Source organism: Symphodus melops, assembly GCF_947650265.1.
Source record: "Symphodus melops genome assembly, chromosome: 6".
NCBI lineage: Eukaryota > Metazoa > Chordata > Actinopteri > Labriformes > Labridae > Symphodus > Symphodus melops.
Genome location: NC_136696.1, coordinates 11,416,142 through 11,435,904, shown reverse-complemented (window position 1 = coordinate 11,435,904; position 19,763 = coordinate 11,416,142).

Sequence of the window (19,763 nt, the reverse complement as noted above, 5' to 3'; positions counted from 1 at the left end):
TTCTCTTTTCCTGTGTACAAAGTGGTGCTGGCCCTTATTGCACAGAGAGATTCCTGGGTCTCCTGAAGACAAACAAAAGAGAAAGAATCCACGCAAGTCTTAAAACAAATTATTGAGAGAGTTTACATAGAGACCACACAACAGCATCACAGCGTTCTGATCTATTTGTAATTAAAAAAGTTTGCTCTGCGATGTCCTCATCCAGACAACAACAGATCCATCTTTCCTTGGCCTTGTTATGATCATGGCTTGTTTTCTCTCTCCTTTCCCCTTCTGTTCTCAGTTGTTGTTCCTGTAAAATAATATCTGTGTGTGTGTGTGTGTGTGTGTGTGTGTGTGTGTGTGTGTGTGTGTGTGTGTGTGAAAGATTACTCTTTTGTGTTGATGGCATCTTGTGAAGGCAGACCATGACCCACTAAATGAGTCATAAAAGAGGGACTGTATTGTTTGTCATTGACCTCTCTTTGTCAGTCTCAAACTCTTTAAACTGGCTTACATACTATATCTAGCGAAAATTAAATTTGAACTTGGTGTGTATTTCAATATGTATGTGTATATATATATATATATATATATATATATATATATATATATATATATATATATATATATATATATATATATATATATATATAGTTAAGATCACAAGCTCCGTTGGACCATTTAATGGCAGTCCATTATAGGAATGCATATTGTCTTGAGGGTTACATTAGGAATCCTATTCAAAAGTAAAATTATTCAAGTGAAGCTGCCATAAATGGTCAACTTTTCCTTTTTTGGCTTTACTTTCGCTGCTTTGTGGTTTTGTCCAAAGACAGCAAGACCGTATGGAGAGTGAAAAAGAAAGACTAAGAGATACATGGAGAGAGAGTTTGAGGGAGGCCGGCTCAGGTGACTCAGCTTTCCCCCTGGAAGCAGATCGTGGGGAGCTGTGGGTTTGAGCCCCCCAAAGTTTTACTAGAACACAGACTTTTTAAAAGGAGGGAAAAACAAGTTATAGCTGTTTCCTGCACCACCAAGTGTTCCCCACCAGTCAGTATAACAGGGATTGGGTCATGATGTTATGGTCTGGCATCAGGTGAATACATTGTTTTTTCTCCACCCCCAGCCCCCTCCACTCCTCTTGTGCCCTTTTCCATGTGGAGAAAAAGTGTTAAAGAAATATCAGTCATCAACTTTGTTATTGCGTACTCACTTGCTCCATCTGCAACGCTGGTGCTCAAACACACTTTATATGAAAGGACACCGTGGCTTTCTTTCTAACTCTCTCTCTCTCTCTCTCTCCCTCCATCTTTCTCTGTTGCCTTTTGTTCCTAATTTGCAACTTACTATTTCCAAACAAGGAGAAGTGGGGGAAACTCTGATGTAAAGAAACCTGCATCTCACTGTCAGGGGTGTGTGTACTTTTGTGTGTTTATGGATGTGTTTGACAGAATGCTTTTGTTATTGGGTAAAATGCATGAGAATCTACATTTCTATAAGTTCAGGTGAATGTGTTCATGAATGTGTGTGTAAGGTATTAACTAGTTCAAGTTTCTGTGCCAGTTTTATGATACAAAGGAGCTCTGTCAGGTTTGGCACTATGAATCAGGTTGCAGGGCTGCTGAATGTTTGACAGTAGCAATGAAAACAAACTGAAGTTCCCCATTCTGGAAAAATCATAATGCTATGAAATGGCAACTATGGCAATGATGGGAACTGATCCATGTTGAGTTTCCAAACTGTGTTGCATTTGGCCAGGGAGGATAATAGCAAATGGCTAAAATAACATGGATACATCAGTAATGGGATCCCTGCATGCGTAGGATTTATAGTATGTGGGTTATTAAGGAACACAGGTGCTTGTATTCTTTCAGTGAAAGCTGGGGCTGTAACTTCCAAAGCCTTGCTAAAAAACCTCTGTACAGTATGTGATCTTAGCAGAGTCCCTGTACATGTCAATGAACAGGGACTCTGAATCTAAAAGCATCAAAGCATCTAAAATATGGTGATATGTAGAGTATCTAATGCATTGGCATCTCATTCACAAAAAGGAAGTTTCCTTTTTGTTTCTCAGATGGAGGAATAGGGCATTGTCTACAAACACCAACATGATTGTTATGTTTAGTTTCTGTATAGTGCCCTCCCACTTGTGTGTGTTGTCTGTTTCCCTCGGTCTGTCTGCTCGTCCTGTGTCTCCTCCCCTGTGTGTCATCTGTGTGATCAGCGGTAGGCGTGGCAGCCAGGTGTTCATGGCAGCAGGAAGTGGGGGTGCTGGGGGTGTTGCAGCACCCCTTAGTGGTGAGGGGGAGCTTTTAAAAAAATTATTACAAATATTTTTGCACAATTTATAAATTCCTTGTTAATTTTTTGGGAAATTATTTTGACACGCATAGGCGATTATGGCGAGGGTTAGCCGAGCACGTCCGAGTTGCATAGGGACCTCGGGTTGAGCCCCTGATTACAAGGTTTCGCTTTGGAGGCTACCGGAGTCAAACACAGAGGTGATCTCATCAAAAAATTGTTACGACACACACGCACAGCGTTGTGGTAATGAAACGTTTTCATGTTCTGTGGCACTGGCTTGGTTTGCTAGAAGGCAGAGGCTGCATTATGTGGAAGAGACTGATCATATATTTAGTTTTATATGCCTGAAAGCATGTTGGAAAAAAGTCATAAATAGACACAAATTTAAAAAAGACAACCCCTTCGTGAATGCCGGCTTTTCAAATTAGCCCAAAGCCACTTAAAATTTTAATGAGCATGAGAGGTCAGAGTTGCACAGCAAGTCACTACAAAAGTTGGCTGCTTTGGATGACATCCCCATAGATGCTCGCTTATCCAGCGCTCATGCCAGAAAGCAGGCTACTGCTCGACACTGTTTGGAGCTTCTCTTCAGGACCGTCAGGCAGCAAGAGAATTGCCTTCAGGGGTAATACAGCACGTGAAGGAATACTGTATGAATTGGTGCTGGAGCGCACCTATGATCTACCTGAAGAAAGACAACGGATAGAGGGAAGAGACAACTATATGTTGGACACAATACAAAATAAAATAATTGAAAAGTTTGCACATGCTATCCAGAGGGAAACTGTTGCCCGTTCATTGTACTGCTGATTTTATGGCCTCACAGCTGAAGTTACAACTGACATTAGCACCACTGAGCAGTTCTCAAGCAGTCTGAAATATGTTGACAGCAGCTTGGAGCCTCACTGTGTTTTTGGGATTATATAACGCCCGGGACAGCACTGGAGAAACTCTTTTCAGTTGCATCAAGGATGTTTTTTTTTTAAACTAAACATCCCCATTGAACGCATCACAGGATTCTGTTTTTGGTGGAGCTGCTTATATGTCAGGGTGTTTTTCAGGCGGGCAAGCTCTGCTGAAAGAGTTCACTTTATGTGCATTGCAGCAACCACTCACTGGGTTTGATTCTCCAAGAAGTGGTGCGTGAAATGAGTCTTGTGGCCGATACTTTAAACTTTGTTCAGGGTGTCTGTGATAAGAGAGTCATCAAAGTGAAAACAATCTACCAACCGTTCTTTGGCTGTGATGAGGTTGCTGTCAACATCTTAGGCCTTTGGCCGACAAGGTGGTGTATCCATGACATGCCCATCAAATGCGTCACTGCAGCTTACCCCATTCTTCTGACTACACTGCATAAGCTTAAAGATGACAAGAGTGTCAGGGGGACAGCAGAACAAAGATTGGGGGACTCTAGAACAGGCTTTAAAGGGGAGAACATATTTTGGTCTTTTATGCTGCCATGTCCTGTTCGAGCCCTGTGAAGCAGTTGCCACTAGCCTGCATAGTGTCACAGCAAGTGCGCAAGGTGCACTGGAAAGCCCAGGTGTACTGAGAAAACAAATTACTACACAGTCCGAAATTATGCAGTTGTGGACAAGCTGATCCGCAAGGTTAAACCTGGGCATCACAAACCTCCCTAAAAATGCCAGACATCACCTCCCCTAGAGTGAGCAAAACCCCAGCTCGCCTTCGCCAAACAGAGCCAAACACAATGGCGTACAAACAGTGGATTAGCAACGTAACTTTTTTGAGACTATTGATTTGATATCGGCGGAACTGGACAGAAGATTTGACCAAGCCAGTGTGAAACGTGCCGCAAAGTGAGAGATGGCTGTTATCAAAGCAGCAGAAGGAAGGAGCATCAATCTGGAGGCCCTTCAGCTCCCGGAGGAGTTTGGCACAGACCGCCTTGAACTCCAACTCAAAATGCTTGGGCCAGACATCGCCAAGCAGCTTGCTGATGTCACAAAAGATAGAGGGTCAACGTGTGTCACAGTCCAAGCTGTAACATCATGCTCAACAAAGCTCCAGTCACAGACAAGAGCCATCTTTTCAGAAACAGAAAAAACTGATTGAGCTATGTCTGTGCCTACCCATCTCTTTGGCCTCATCCGAGTGCACATTTTCAGTCTTTTAAAGACATGGGTACGCAGCACCATGACGCAGAAACGACTCACTCACCTTTCACTGATGCATCCCCACACAGACATCATGAACTCACTGGAAATTCCTCCCCTCATGAGAGACTTTATGTCAACCACCCCAGAGTGCACCTCGAAATTTGTAACCTGTAAAATTTAAACCTGTAAGCAGGGCACCCTGCCTGCAGCTCAATGTAAGATCATGGTGCCGCCAAGCACTTTCATCTATTGAATGCCGTTTAACGTCACACTATAGCATTTTTGCAAAGTGGTGGGGATGGAGAGTGTTATTTTGTGCGTGCCTTTGCATAATGGATGTGCAGAGCTGTTGAATAACGTGCTTATGTAGTCTGAGATTATTTCTTTGTGGTATGAGAAAAAAGGATTTTGGAGCTAATAGAGTCGCGTGTGACATTAAAGCCCAGTGTCCACCTAGAGTTTTTTCTGGGCAGAAAAAGCACTGGCTGTGCTCTCGGTCTGTGAGGTCTTTAACAAGCAGAAAGCTCTCTACCTTCTGCTGCATCGACCTTATGATTGCGCTATTGATATGTTGCCCCGCACCCTTATCCCTACCAGCCGCTTGTTTAATCTCTCAATGCCGGAACGTGAGGACATGGAGATTTACATCACTGTGTCTCTTAATTCTGGCATTATTCGACCCTCGTCGTCCTCGCTCAGTGCCAGTTTTTGCTTTTCTGACAAAAAGGACAAGTCATTAAGACCTTGCATTGATTACAGATGTCTAAATTACATCGCCATCAAAAACAAATGCCCACTACCGCTCATCAGTTCTGCCGTCGAACCCCTCCATGGGTCAACCATGTTCGCTAAATTGGATCTCAGGAACACTTATCACCTGGTCCATATCTTGGGTGGTGATGAGTGGAAGATTGCCTTCAACACTCCCCTTGGTCACTTTGAATATTTGGTTATGCCATTTGGCCATACTGATCTGTCTAAAATCAAGGCGGTGATGAAGTGGGACACCCCCTACCTCTTGTAAACAGCTGCAACGGTTCCTGGGATTCCCTAACTTCTACCACCGATTCATCAGGAACTACAGTCAGGTTTTAGCACCCCTCACCAGACTTACATTTCTCTACCCCCTTTTTGTGGTCTCTTGCAACCGAGGAGGTGTTTTGGGACCTCAAGGAGAGGTTTTCTTCCGCGCCCATCCATATTCAGCCGGATTCTAAGCATCAATTAATCACGGAAGTGGATGCATGGAATATCCGAGTGGATGCAGTCCTTTCTCAAAGGTCACCAGCTGACCAAAAACTGCATCTATGTGCTTCCTTCTCACGTAAACTGTCCCCAGCAGAACAAAGCTACGATGTTGGCATTTGGGAACTTCTGGCAGTGATATTAGCGCTGGAAGAATGGCAGCACTCGTTTCCAGTTTACTGTCCCCTACAGACCAGGGAGCAAGAACATTAAACCTGACGCTCTGTCCCAACAGTTTGCCACTATGGATGAGGCATCTACCCATCCGAACACGATTCTCCCTTCGTCGTGCCTGGTGGCAGCAGTCACATGGGAAATCGAGTCTGTGGTGAGGGCTGCACAAGAACATCACCCCGATCCAGGTGGGGGTCCTCCTAATTGACTCTTTGTCCCAAACCCAGTCCGTTCTCAAGTTCTCCAAGGCTGCCACTCTTCTAGGCTTGCCTGCCATCCATGGGTGTCTCGAACCCTGGATTTGCTTCAACGACACTTTTGGTGGCCAACTAATACAGACACCAAGGAGTTTGTTCAAGCCTGCTCGGTGTGCTCCCGTGGTAAAACCTTTCATTGTTCCTCTTTGGGTCTCCTCCATCCGCTCCCCCTGCCTGGTCGCCCGTGGTCTCATATCGCCCTGGACTTCATCCACCTTCGGAAGGTAACACAACAGTACTCACCATTGTTGACCAGTTTTCTAAAACTGCACATTTTGTTGCTCTTCCCAAACTATCATCTGCCACAGAGATTGCTGATCTCCTGACTATAAATGTTTTCTGACTTCACGGGATCCCATTGGATATCACAGTTCACCTCACAGGTTTGGAGGGTATTCTGTCAGGCACTGAGGGCAACGGTCAGTTTATCGTCTGGCCACCATCCTCAGACCATTGGTCAGACCAAAAGGACTAACCAAGTTCTGGAGACGGCCCTTAGATGCGTCTGTGCCCAGAAGCCATCGTTCTGGAGTCAGCATCTGGCATGGGTGGAGTGCGCCCACAACGTCCTCACCTCCTCTGCCACAGGTATGGCGCCTTTTCAGTGTACTCTGGGTTACTTACCTCTGCTCTTCCCTTCTCAAGAAGATGACATTGCCGTCCTGTCAGTTCAGTCTCACCTTCGGCGGATTCGCAGGGTCTGGAAGGAGACTCGCGCAGCTCTTCTGAGGACCAGAGAGCTTAACCGGAGAGTAGCTGACTGCCACAGAGTGCCTGCACCTCACTACTTCCCTGGGCAGAAGGTTTGGTTGAGCTCCAAAGACATTCCTCTCAGTGTAGCTTCAAAGAAGCTGGCTGCCTAGTATATCGGTCCATATGAAATCATGGAAATTATTAACCCCCTCTGCTGTCCACCTCAGACTTCCTCCTGCCCTCAGGATTCATCCCACATTCTAGTTTCCCAACTCAAGCCTGTTTCCTCTGGTGAATTGAGCCCTCCCGCCGTCGCCCCTCCTCCCTCCCCGTCTCATTAATGGCCATCCTGCCTTTACGGTAAATAAAATCATGGATGTCCACACAAGGGGCGTGGCTTCCAGTTTTTGGTGGACTGGGTGGTTTACGGTCCTGAAAAGAGGAGCTGGATCTCCAGGGCCCTCATTCTGGACGTATCTCTCCTCTGAGAGTTCTACCGTGCTAACCCGGGAAAGCCTGGTCGACCGCCTGGAGGCAGTCGTTGAGCAGGGGGTACTGTTATGATTAGTTTCTGTATACTGCCCTCCCACTTGTGTGTGTTGTCTGTTTCCCTCTGTCCGTCTGCTCCTCTTGTGTCTCCTCCCCTGTGTGTCATCTGTGTGATCAGCGGCAGGCATGGCAGCCAGATGTTCCTCATCATCTCATAAACCTCCAGTGCATATATACCCGGACTCAACCTTTACTCCTCGCCGGATTATTATCTACCTCCCCAGTGGTATCATACCCTTGTATCTTGGCCTTTGTGAATTATCTTGTGAAGATAGTTTTTTTTTGTTCATGATTCTTGTTCCTCATTCTCCTTGTGTTTTTCCCCTGCTCATCAGTAACAACGAGACTCACCTGTGTTCTGCCTGCCTGCCTGCTGCTCTTGAACCCTACACTCTTCTCACGCATTTTGGGACTGTATAGTAACAATGATTCCCAAATCTTACTGTTGACATGGGGTAGGCTAAAAGTTAAAGGGTCTTGTTGGTTTGCTTTGGCTGCAAAAACCAAATAGTGGAGGTTAGGTCAAACAAATGTGTTGGTTAAAACAATAACCCACCATTTCATTTAGTATATTAAGCAAAAACTGGCTCTGAGCGAGTATTAGTATTAATTTAGTACGCGAATTATATCTGGTAAGAATCCTGCAAGGTTGGTCAGATATCTGGGTTTATATTGTTTTTAATTTAAAGCTCACATGCAGATACTAGATGGTAACTTGTGTCTTTAGGTGGAGCTCGGTATCACTAGACAGTGGACGCCTCTGCAATGAAAGCAGACTGACATGCTAGTTTTCTATTGACAAACTATGAATAATCCTACATGTCAAGTCTTACGTACATTGAACTGAGGCTTATCTTTGAAGTTACATCTCCTTCTCATTGTTTTTAAGATTGCAGCATTCTTCATATGCTTACGTCTAATTTATCTTCCTCAATGTAAAATCCTCTCTCCTACAAATATAAACACACTGGATCAGACATTTCACATTACACAATGTGTTCGATAATTAAACTGCAGATACAGTAAGGGGACATTAATAAACTAGTTAATGCATGAATTTATGGTTACTAACAATTAATTAATGTGTCTACCAATCATTTACTAAGGGTTTTCATGTTGACTAAGCTATTAATACATTATTCAGTAATTTCTAAGCTATTAGAAACAAACATTAGTTAGTTAACATTAGCTAATACAGTAATAAGCCTTAATTAACAGTAAATTCATACATTAATAAACAAGAAATCCTTAAATGTATCTTGTTAGCATTAATTAAGGGTTTACATGTTAATTAAGATGTTAACTAATATTACTAAATGGTTGATTATTATTAAATAATGTTTATATAACGTGCAACAATAACTGATAGGTTACGCTTTAGGTTAAGAACAACTACATGAAGATAAAGGAACAGGCACACCTCAACATGAAGACCATGGTGTGGTCCACTGATCTCAACCTTTACCAAAAATAAGTCACAAGTTGGAGGATGGACAAGTAAGTGGACAGTCATTAATCTTTAATACACATGATAAAAAACTGTTTTGTCGTAGTGAAATTACTTAGCTATGAACCCCAAGACATGCATCTGAATTAACATCTTTTTCAACCATTTAGTAATATTGGTTAATACCTCAATTAACACGTCAACCCTTAGTTAATGTTAATAAGAGGCTTTGTTTGAATTTACTGTTCATCAATACTTATTACTGTATTAACTAATCGCATTCTTAGAAATTATTAAATAATGTATAAATTACTACCCCAGTTAACACGAACTTCCTTAGTAAATGATTACTAGGCATATTAGTTACTGCATGTTAGTAACTGCAAGTTAATGCTTATTAATACAATTATTATTACAATTATTAACTAATGTTAATTTATGTACCCTTATTGTAATGTATTACCTGTGTGGGTAAACTGTGTGACACCCAATTTGCAATTGATAAACAGCTAAGAAAATGAATGGATGTGGTATGTCAGTTTCTTCTCAACCATATGCAAAAGATCACTTGGATGCCGCCTTGTGTGATTGTTTAGTATCAGATTGAACAAATGTGGAGCTGGCTGAGTGTTGTTTATTTACTGCTATGTTTGTGTCAGGCATATGCATGTTTGTGTGGACGTGTGTTTGATCTGTGGGACAGGCTACAGGACTCTGCCTGGGGTGTCTTTTTCCCCTGGTCAGACCTAGCCAGCATTGAATCCACGTTATCTCACGTCTGGAATCCCAGATGAGAGCCGAGCAGGCTGCAAACACATTCTACTGGCCTGAGTCATAGTGTGTTCTAGTGTGTGCATGTGTGTGTTAGAGAGAGAGAGACAGAAAGAGAGAGACAGAGAGAGACAGAGACAGAGACAGACAGACAGACAGACAGACAGACAGACAGACAGACAGACAGACAGACAGACAGACAGACAGACAGACAGACAGACAGACAGACAGACATATACTCTCTGTGTATATCAGTAACGTAACTACCCGGCCTATCACTTCCTTAAAACACACTGACCTCATCCATGGAGGGGTCTAATAAATTAACTACAGGTGATCAGGGAAGAAAAGGGCTCTTAAGCAGCAACCCTTAAAAAGCAGCTTCAAGATTTTGTGTCATGGCATAGGTATGCTGTAAAGACAAATAGGTAAATGGGTTTATTTTTCTATATCAAAGACATTCCCCACTGATGGTTTGGCTTCAACCACCAGTACAACTTCAGTTCTACAGAAATCCTTCGAAACATGAAAGATACTATATTTGGTCTGGCTGACATCAGTTTAAAGGTGTGTTTCTTTTACAAGAAAGAGCTTCATGCTGAGATGAAGGTGTGAACCTCAAGGTTTTTTTTAGGAACAGAAGGTTCCTTCTTTGATAGCCTACATCCAAACGAGAACACAACCTTCCCACTATAATTTGGAAAGTGATCTCATCTCTTCTATGTCTTTTATTTAAAGTGAATTGTGATATTAGCTTGGGTGTAGACATCTCCCACTACATTTCAAGGGGATTCTTCAATAGTCTAAGAGATGGAGCTGTCTTACAAGATCTCGTTACTGCATGACCTTAAGCCACACACAAGGTCTGGCCCAAAACCTGTCTTGATCTTTTTTGATACTAGTCTCCTGTGTGTATTTGTTGCATCCTGGTAGAAAACAAAATAAATTGGCATCTCTGGTCAGTCTGGTATACCTAGCTCTTGTATTTCCTGAGGTTGTGTATTCCCGAACATTAAATCTAAAAATGAAAAGGGCATCAAAGGCAAGTCTTCATTAATCCAGCGCTCAATTTGATCACCAATAATATCCACATTTATTGCACTCAAAGCCTCATAGACCTCATAAACTAATGTAATAAATAAACATTTTTATCTTGATCTAGTATAAAACAGTGAAAAGGGGAAAGCTAATTGTCCTTGATTTATATCTTATCTGGCACTGTTTTTGCCTTTATTTGGACATGCATTAATGGAGAAATGTCAGACAGAGGGGTCTCCCCACATCAGGCACTCCGAGACTGGGCTGGGGGGGCACCTCAGCAGTGCTCAGAAATGAAATGTATTATCAGCCAAGAATAGTGAATTGAGTTTTAAAAACTTTCCCATTTTTTTAATAATTTTCTATGACTTAATTTTATGTAGCAATAAGAAGGATGTGGAAAAGATGCAAAAGGGAGGAAATGATGAGTTGAAGAAACATACCGTGAGAGAAACATATCTACATTTTAAAAAATGACATATAATATTTCTTTCCAACTAATGCTAGCATCTAACAGCAAAGCTCATGATGGCTGGACCTAAGTTTTTGGCTCAGTTAGCAGCGGTAACATAAGCAGTTCTGGTAATTTTAATCTTGTTGACAAGTACAAGCATAGTACAAGTACTATTAGCTGATAATGCAGCGTTATAGTGACCAAAGCTGTTCATGCTAGCTGTATATAGCTAAGGTCATTGATGTTAGCAAAGCTTTAGTAGTATTTGTCTACTGGATATTCTCTACTAAAGCCATTGTGGAACTACTGCTAATTTAATCACCATTGTTAACGTCTTGTTAGTGCAACCCAGTGTAATTAGACATGAGCTAAAGATTTAGAAATGTTTAAAAGTCTCTTGGCCAATGCTAGTCAGTTAGTTGGATAAAGTTATTTTAACTGAAGATGTCCCACCATTTGCCATTGGCTGAACCTCTTAAATGTTGAAATAGGTTGGCCGAGGAATCTTTGGCCACACACAGGTGCAGCCCACTACAAACATGTATTTAGCTGAATATTTTCTGAGCCATGTGCTTTCGTTACAGAATTTTCCCAGAGGAGAAATCTCTTCAATTTGAATATATATGGCAAAGAATACTTGGTCATGATATAACCCTCATATGTACTGCCATACAACATCTCATAGATATTAAATATAGGCCACATATGGCCCTAAAGTCAATGCAATTGGGATAGCTACTTCACAACGCTGCACTGAATGCCACCAAAAGCAAGGTTTAACAAAGTTACCAACAGCCGTTAATAAGTCCCGTTGGCTTATTTTAAATTTCATGTATTTTATTAATCCCAGAGGGAGAAATTCTGATTTTATAAAGATCATTATTATAATGTTTTTAGGAACTGAATTGTCATAATACTCACAACCAGCTCTACTTTGAGCTGAATTGTGTCATAGATTTGTTAACATATTATTATTGTTATTTCATAGAAATCACTGCACTATAGCCCTATAGACAAATCCATGAACTGATTAGAAACAAATTTTCACTATCATGTCTCTCTCACTATCACTTTAGCCTTCCCTTTCTCTTCAGTGATCCAGTTGAATTCATTTCCCTTACATTAATGGTAAACTATAGTCACACACATTTACTGTTCTTGGCTGGTAACTCATAAAGTTGACTAACCTATTCATGTTAAAGACATGTCAGACCTGTAACATACCTTAGTCCATACTAATTCAGGAGAAGATTTTTACACATTTTGGGATGATGATAGCATGTGACAAAGCTTAATTAAAAGGAGAAGAGCCCAGTAAGCAAAAGTAATCTATAAATTAGATAATGAATCTGAACAATGTAGGTTATTGTAGAGGACATACAGTAATGCCAACAATAAGATAGTGTGTTTAAATTATTTCTCCTCCAACCACTATTTTTAGACTGCTGTCTGGACCTCCTCTAGTCCTCCTACACTACAGCAGCCAGGTTGTATTTGGTTTGTACATGTATGTATGTGTGTGTGTGTGTGTGTGTGTGTGTGTGTGTGTGTGTGTGTGTGTGTGTGTGTGTGTGTGTGTGTGTGTGTGTGTGTGTGTGTGGTTGCATGAGATAGATTGTGTTTGTGTGAGTTGTGGGAAGCCCTGGCAGAAAAGAGCAGAGTGTTTGGGAAGTTGCCATTAAGACACAAAGCAGAGACATCCGAGGTGGGCTCATGACCTTACATGGATTTGTGTTTGGCAGAACTTTTCAAAATGTAGGGTGGGACACTCACACAACTCCTCAAACAGATCTCTGACAGGGTTTATAGTGAAGTTAGGGGGTTCTCTGGGGTTTAGTTATAGGCTTCATTTCAGCATACATTTTCTCCATTTACTAAACGTTTGTGTGTATTAAAATGAGTGCAAACTTGATGCCACCAGCAAAAAACATGTTATCTGATGTACTAACAGCGTGCAGTAGGGATTGTGTCCTTCATATCAACAAAACAACATGTATTGTCCCTTCAGTACATTTGCCTTAATGAATATGCAATATGGGGCGTTTCTGCCTCAGTGTGCAAAATACTGGGAGGAGAAAATCCAAAGAAGTTAAGTTAGTACACGCAATGTGATTTACCAAGCCAGGCAAAAACTGCGGTGATTATGACAGTGTCTAAATTTAACAACTTTCAAAGGAACGTGCTAATCCAGGAGCTCAGGGTTATGCATAACAGGCTGCAGTTAAGAGGAGACATAGGCTCAATAAAAGAAGGCATAAAGATGGCTTTTGTTCCCCCCACACGTTAACGTGTTTCAATGACCAAAAAATGGCATGCATTTTTTATTTTGCTTCAATAATTTTTAACAAAGAGAAACACCATGATTAAACTAATATTACTGAACACTCACAGCCTCTGCATTCTAAAGAATTGCAACACTGACATTTATGTCTTCCTATTTACATTTTAAACTGAGCATTTCCTTTTTCTCGGGTTGCACGTCTCTCCGGTGTGCTCCTTTTGCAAAGGCATTTATGTCCGATCACACCCAGCGATGGTGCACAATGGTCCTATCGGTGCGCCTGAGCACCGTGCCACAGCTCTCACCTCCTGTGCAATGTATGACAACTCATTCAAAAAATGAAGGGAAGAAAAGAGAGTGGTTTTCTGATAAGCCAAATGTTGTTGTTTTTTTTTTTTTGTTATAGTCAGATTTATCTGCTATAACTCTAAAATACTGGACGTTCATTTGACTCTCACTAATACCCATTTTTTTCACATTACTTGTCCCAATACTATTGATTTTGTTGCCTACCTCAATGTAAGTGAAAGAGAAATGCATGCAATTGGCAGTGTATATAATTTTGATACTTTTGCACAGCATATCCCAAGTTACTTTAACAAAGCAAGCAGGGAGCGGAATAAGCATATGTTTTTCACTGGAGTCCTCTGCAGCGACATTTTCAATATTTGCGGGCTGTTTTTGCATGCAGGTTTAGGCTATGTTTCCCCTTTTTCCCCTCAGAGAATCTTATTTCCTGAGGCTACTAAAGAGGATTTCCGCCTTGCAGACATCTCTCTGGTAAAGGGTGGCCAAAGGGTTAGAGGCCCACACTGGACCCAGCTGCGTCCGCTCTTCCTCAGTGGGCATGCTCTCCAGGATGCCAACCCTGACATCAACCTGCCTGTTATTCGGGATGCTCTTTCATCTGCTGCAGGGTGGTCAAGTTTAAATATGAGACAGGATATGCTTTTGTCCTGTGCTACTCTTTTTTTGGGGGGAGTTGATGTGTTTTTCAGAAGCAGGGTGTTTTGATTTTCAGGTCTTTTTTTCTGTCCAACATCTATTATGAGCAGAGGTGTTGAGTTGTCCAAAAGGATGTTTTCACTTATTCGCGGCTTTGAATTGTCAGGAGAAGCGAACGATGTGAACTGAAACATTGTTGCCAAGAATATGAGAGTATGAAATGTATTTTTGTGACTTACTGGCACGCCACTGCGTTCTCTGTTCAGAGTAGTGTCATAGGCTGGATGGAAACTGTTGGACGTAAGAGTTACTGAGTTCATGTTTCTACAAATAAACACTTTGCTTTCACTTCCTTGCAGTGACCTAGTCACCTACCTCTGACCTTGACAAATCCTACTTCCTTATTCTTTAGTATTTGGCCATCAAAGTTATTTAGTCAGACTCAAAACATCAATCCTTGAGCAGAAATTTTAACCAAACATCACCAATACCAGCACACAGTCTTCTGTGTTGTTGCAAACATGCCCTGCAACAACAACATATGGAAATAGCCTAAACAAAAGCATAAGCAGCAAAGCAACAATATTGAAAAGCTTAAAAAACAGAAACAATGTAACAACACTGCTTGAATATAATTATCACGGTGGAGGTGTTTAGGTGCAAGGACATTGAACACCTTATATTCAAATAATAGGACAGAGAGAGGGACCTGTCCCTGACTCTATTGATTATCAGACAACAAAACAATAGAAAAAAGGTTTCAGAGGACTTGGCCTCACTGTCTGTGAACATAATTTTATGACCTAAGAATAAAAATCCCCTGTTTAATTGGATTGGATTGTAGAGAAATTGTAGATAGATAGATATGTCATTCATTCAAAAAAATTAAAACAAATACAGCGGGTCTAGATTAGACTTTTTTATGATCACAGCAATAATCCCATTTAATCCCATCGGTCACAATAGTGACAGAAAATAATAATAACCCTTTCACACTGGCAAAATAAAACAGGCATATTATAGCATGACCTCTGTCAAAAGATATAACATGAGCGAACATGCAGCAACCTCAAAGTGTTATAACTCACCTGTTTTGATATATTATGAAGGATACGAGTTATGCATAGTTTGGGGTTCGACTGATCTAACAGCAAGTGGCTGCGTTGCCACTGTGTCTGAAGGCTTAAGGCCTCCCTCGGCTCCAGCTCTTTTATTTTATACTGTGTGTGTGTGTGTGTGTGTGTGTGTGTGTGTGTGTGTATATATATATATATCTATATATATAGATATATAGATATATATAGAGAGAGACAGACAGACAGACAGACAGACAGACAGACAGACAGACAGACAGACAGACAGACAGACAGACAGACAGACAGACAGACAGACAGACAGATAGATAGATAGATAGATAGATAGATAGATAGATAGATAGATAGATAGATAGATAGATAGATAGATAGATAGATAGATAGATAGATAGATAGATAGATAGATAGATAGATAGACTTTAAGACTTCACTAACAAATCTACGTAGTGCACCTTTTATTTTTACAAAAAAATGGATGCATCTTTTCTCCAGACAATGGTGTAAAACTGTCTCATTTCTTAGATTTGGTTGTTGCCCCAGTTTGTGCCTCACATTTATTACTGTTACATTCTTGTCATAAATACCAGGTGAACCTTGAAAAACAATACAAGCTCAGAAAGAAATTCCAGAATCTTCAAAGACTCCTCTCACCGTCTGGATGGAGAAAACCCCCCCACTTTTTTCCTCAATACAAATCCCTTTTTACCATTTCTGTCCCAGTCCTGACTCCTTCATGTTTGCCACATATTGCAACAAAATACTTTGTTTTATCCTCTGACTTCCCCATTGGTATAGGACAGCATCATTTGTTTGTGTCTTCTAAGACCACTAGCATACAAGTTACTGTTGAAAAATAAATGTGTTTTGTTACATGATAAAGCTGAGGTTAAGATTTGTTTAGTCTTAGGCACGACATGACTATGTTTGTTTATCTGAGGGAAATATTACGGTCAGCAGTAGAGGAAAGTGAATTTGTTGTAATCAATGTAACAACTTCATTTTGTGGTACTATACAACATTTAAAAGGTGATCATGGTACTTTTAGGCATTTTTCAAATTAAATGTAAGCTTTGAAAGGTAAGTGTCCATGTTTATGATTGTTTACATAATGACTCTTGTGGCTCCTCATCATGTCCATGAATTATTGAGGTTTTAGACAGAAATATTAACCTCAAACTTTTTGATTATTTTCACCTTCAACGTCTTTTCTAGGCTCAAAGCATAAACAGAACTGTTACTTTTACAATTGATAATTTGATTGTGAAATAATAACTTTTACTTTGTTTGATGCTACTCATACTTTTATTTGCAATGTATGTTGTTCCACCATTGGACTGTTTCTTTTGCTTACGACAACAACGTTCATACCACTTCTGATGTAAAATAGGTATTTTGTCTGATTTGGGGGACTTTTGTTGATATGGTTAATTTTTTACTTGGCAAATGATGTAACAATTTCTTCATTGATTAACACCTTTCTGTTACCTTTGTTACCCTGCAACTTCAATATAACGATGAAACAATAAAGGCATAAGCTGAGGCTTGATTCTTGAAATACTTTTTTTTAGAAGCCTGAAATTATTTTTCTCTCTGACTGAGAGATCCATCTTTTTAAAGCATCACCTAAATGACAAAAACCAAAATGTTTATTGAGTTATCATCCTGGTGGGTCTGTTTGCCTCTCATTTCCAGTCATCCCCTTGTTTCTATAAAGGATCTAGAACAAAAGGAAGAATGCCTGAAAAAAATCCTGACTGTATTGTAAATGTTTAGACTTTTTCTTTTATTAGATTGGCACAAAACCAGACACCCTCGCCCACTGAATGTCATCTAAATTCATACCAGTCACTGTAATGAGGTGTTGACCATGACAAAACAATAATGATTAGTCTTTGTGTTACTCATGTACACACTCAATTCACACACTCTTACTCGAGCATACATCATCATGAGGGACACATGCAGGAAAAAACACATCTCTTGCTCCCCAGTGAGTGGACAGTGTGACTGGATATTGGCAGGGTTTCATTTTGGGGGAGTGAGGCTGTTTTTACAGAAACCACATGTTTTGGGGATAACTAATGATTGCTTAGTATCTGATTGGATAGCTGCCTTCTGACAGGACAGCAGCCTGCTGCAGTTGCCACATCAGGACCCAGTGACTTGTACTTTCCCTGATAAAGACTTGCTTGTTTTTCTCAGGAAGCTCATGGTATCCAGCCTTTTTTCCCAGCAGCAGGCTGAGCTGTAAGAGCCAAGCTGTACCTCTTGCTCTCCTGCATATAACTTCCCGACCCATAAATACTTTCATGGGACTTCATAAGCCCTGCATTACCAGAAGATTTTCCAAAACTATGTAAGAATGTGTGCAAATGTAGCTCTTTCTGCCTTCATGAAATTTAGATGTAACTTTTATCAATTTTGAGGAAAATTTTATCATAAAATCACAATCTACAAAAATACAAAAAAAAACAACCCACAAAAATAGTATTTAAAGGATATGTTATGGTTTTAACAAATCTGAGGTCCATGCCCCCCGAGGGGATCACCAAGTATGTTAATGGGGCCTGAGGCTCCATCTGCTGAGGTTGTCAAAATTACAAATATGTATTTGTATTTAAGTATTTGTAGATAATACTGTGTAAAAAAAAAAACATTGTTTCATCTCTCAAAAAACTAGGCTATATGCAATCAACCACACTTCTCATGAAGACAGTTCATATTTAATTTAGACACTGATGTATTTTTTTTTTCTTTTGTGTGGGTCCTCGGGAAAGAGGAAAACAAATTTGGAAATCATTGTGTTATGGTGTTGTAGAAACCCCAAAATGTTTTATAAAAATCTCTTAAAATATAAACAAGGCATTGTGAACATAAAAGAAAGAAAGTATATCCACATTTCTACCAAATCCCAATTATAATTATTATTATTTTTGCTCTTCTTGTGCTTAAAAAATTGCATTTCTGTTTTAAGACATCAAAAAACACTGTACAGCACTTCAGCCATCCATATGCTTTTCATTTCAAAGACTCTTGAAGCGTTTTGTCTCAGTCTACATTGTTCCTTTTTGACATGGCTGGTGTGTTTCTCCTTCCATGCATCTCCACATCTAGCTACTGTTGTTATCAAGTAGGAGGGCTCATAATCTCCCCTCCAACTCACCCGTATCACCCCGTACCCAGCAGGCCTTCCCCTGGAGGCCCTCCCTCCCAGCCCTCCAACTTCCCCTGGGGCTCTCGGCTAGGCTCTGGCAGGCTACTGTTGGTGGATACCGTATCTATGGATGGCAGGCCCTGGAAAACATGTCTGAGGGAGACTGATGGGTGGAGGAAGATGAGAAAGAGGGAGAATTAAAACAAAGAGAAAAAGAAAAGAGAATGAGAGTAAAGTGAGAGAGAGTGTATGTGAAACAGTGAAAGAGAAAAGAGAGGGAAAATTCACAGAGAAGAGGGAGGCTCATTAAGGGGAAGATAAAGTTCTCCCTTTTTTCCCTCTTGTTTTTGACGGGCCTTTCGATGTTTTTTCTTTCCTTTCCATTTTTTTTTTTTTAACACAGGCAGTCAAGACTGGATCACCCGAGTGAAACCACCTGGTGTGTCGCCCTCCCTCCCTTTCTCTACCCCCCCCCTTTTCCTCCCATATATGCACTCAGTGACCATCTCTGTCCCTGGCTGTGTGCCAGGTCACCTTGGCAACCCCGCCCCATTAGAATGTGAGAGGAAATATTGTGCCCATTATTATTATCTCTTTATTTGCTGCTGACACTGTGCTTTTTAATAATGTCTGTGTGTGTATTTTTCTAAACTCTCCTTGGATCCCTTTTTCAAGGCAGGAGCATTAACATACCCGGTATTCTGCTTCTCAGCACAGTGCGGGAGAGCAGAGAGAATATGCAGCCTGCTTTAAGTGGAACTTTTAGAGTCACACAACATGCAGCTGGTCTTTATTACTTCCCCTTTGGTTCATTGAAGCATAATTACATTCTGACTTCATCCCAACCTTAGCATGACCTCTGCTCTCCTGTCATACACACTGGCAGCCACACAGACTCACACACACACACACACACACACACACACACACACATAGACATGCTCACGTATATAAATGCATGCTGCTCATGTACATTTTGCATTCATACGCATATACATGTACACACACAAACACAAAATCCCACCTACAAACAGACAGACACAGACATTTAGCCTCAGTCTGAGCTGAGATCATACTGGACCAATATAATAGTGTAAGTGAGCCCAAACACAAATTGGGCTCCTGCTGGAAAACTCTGCTTCATGCATGTTCTTGTTTGTATGTATGTGTGTGAGTGTGTGTGTTTGAGGCTTGCTGGATGGAAATGAACCCCTCCGACCCCATTCCTCCCTCCCTCCCTTTGGTTTTCCTGTCC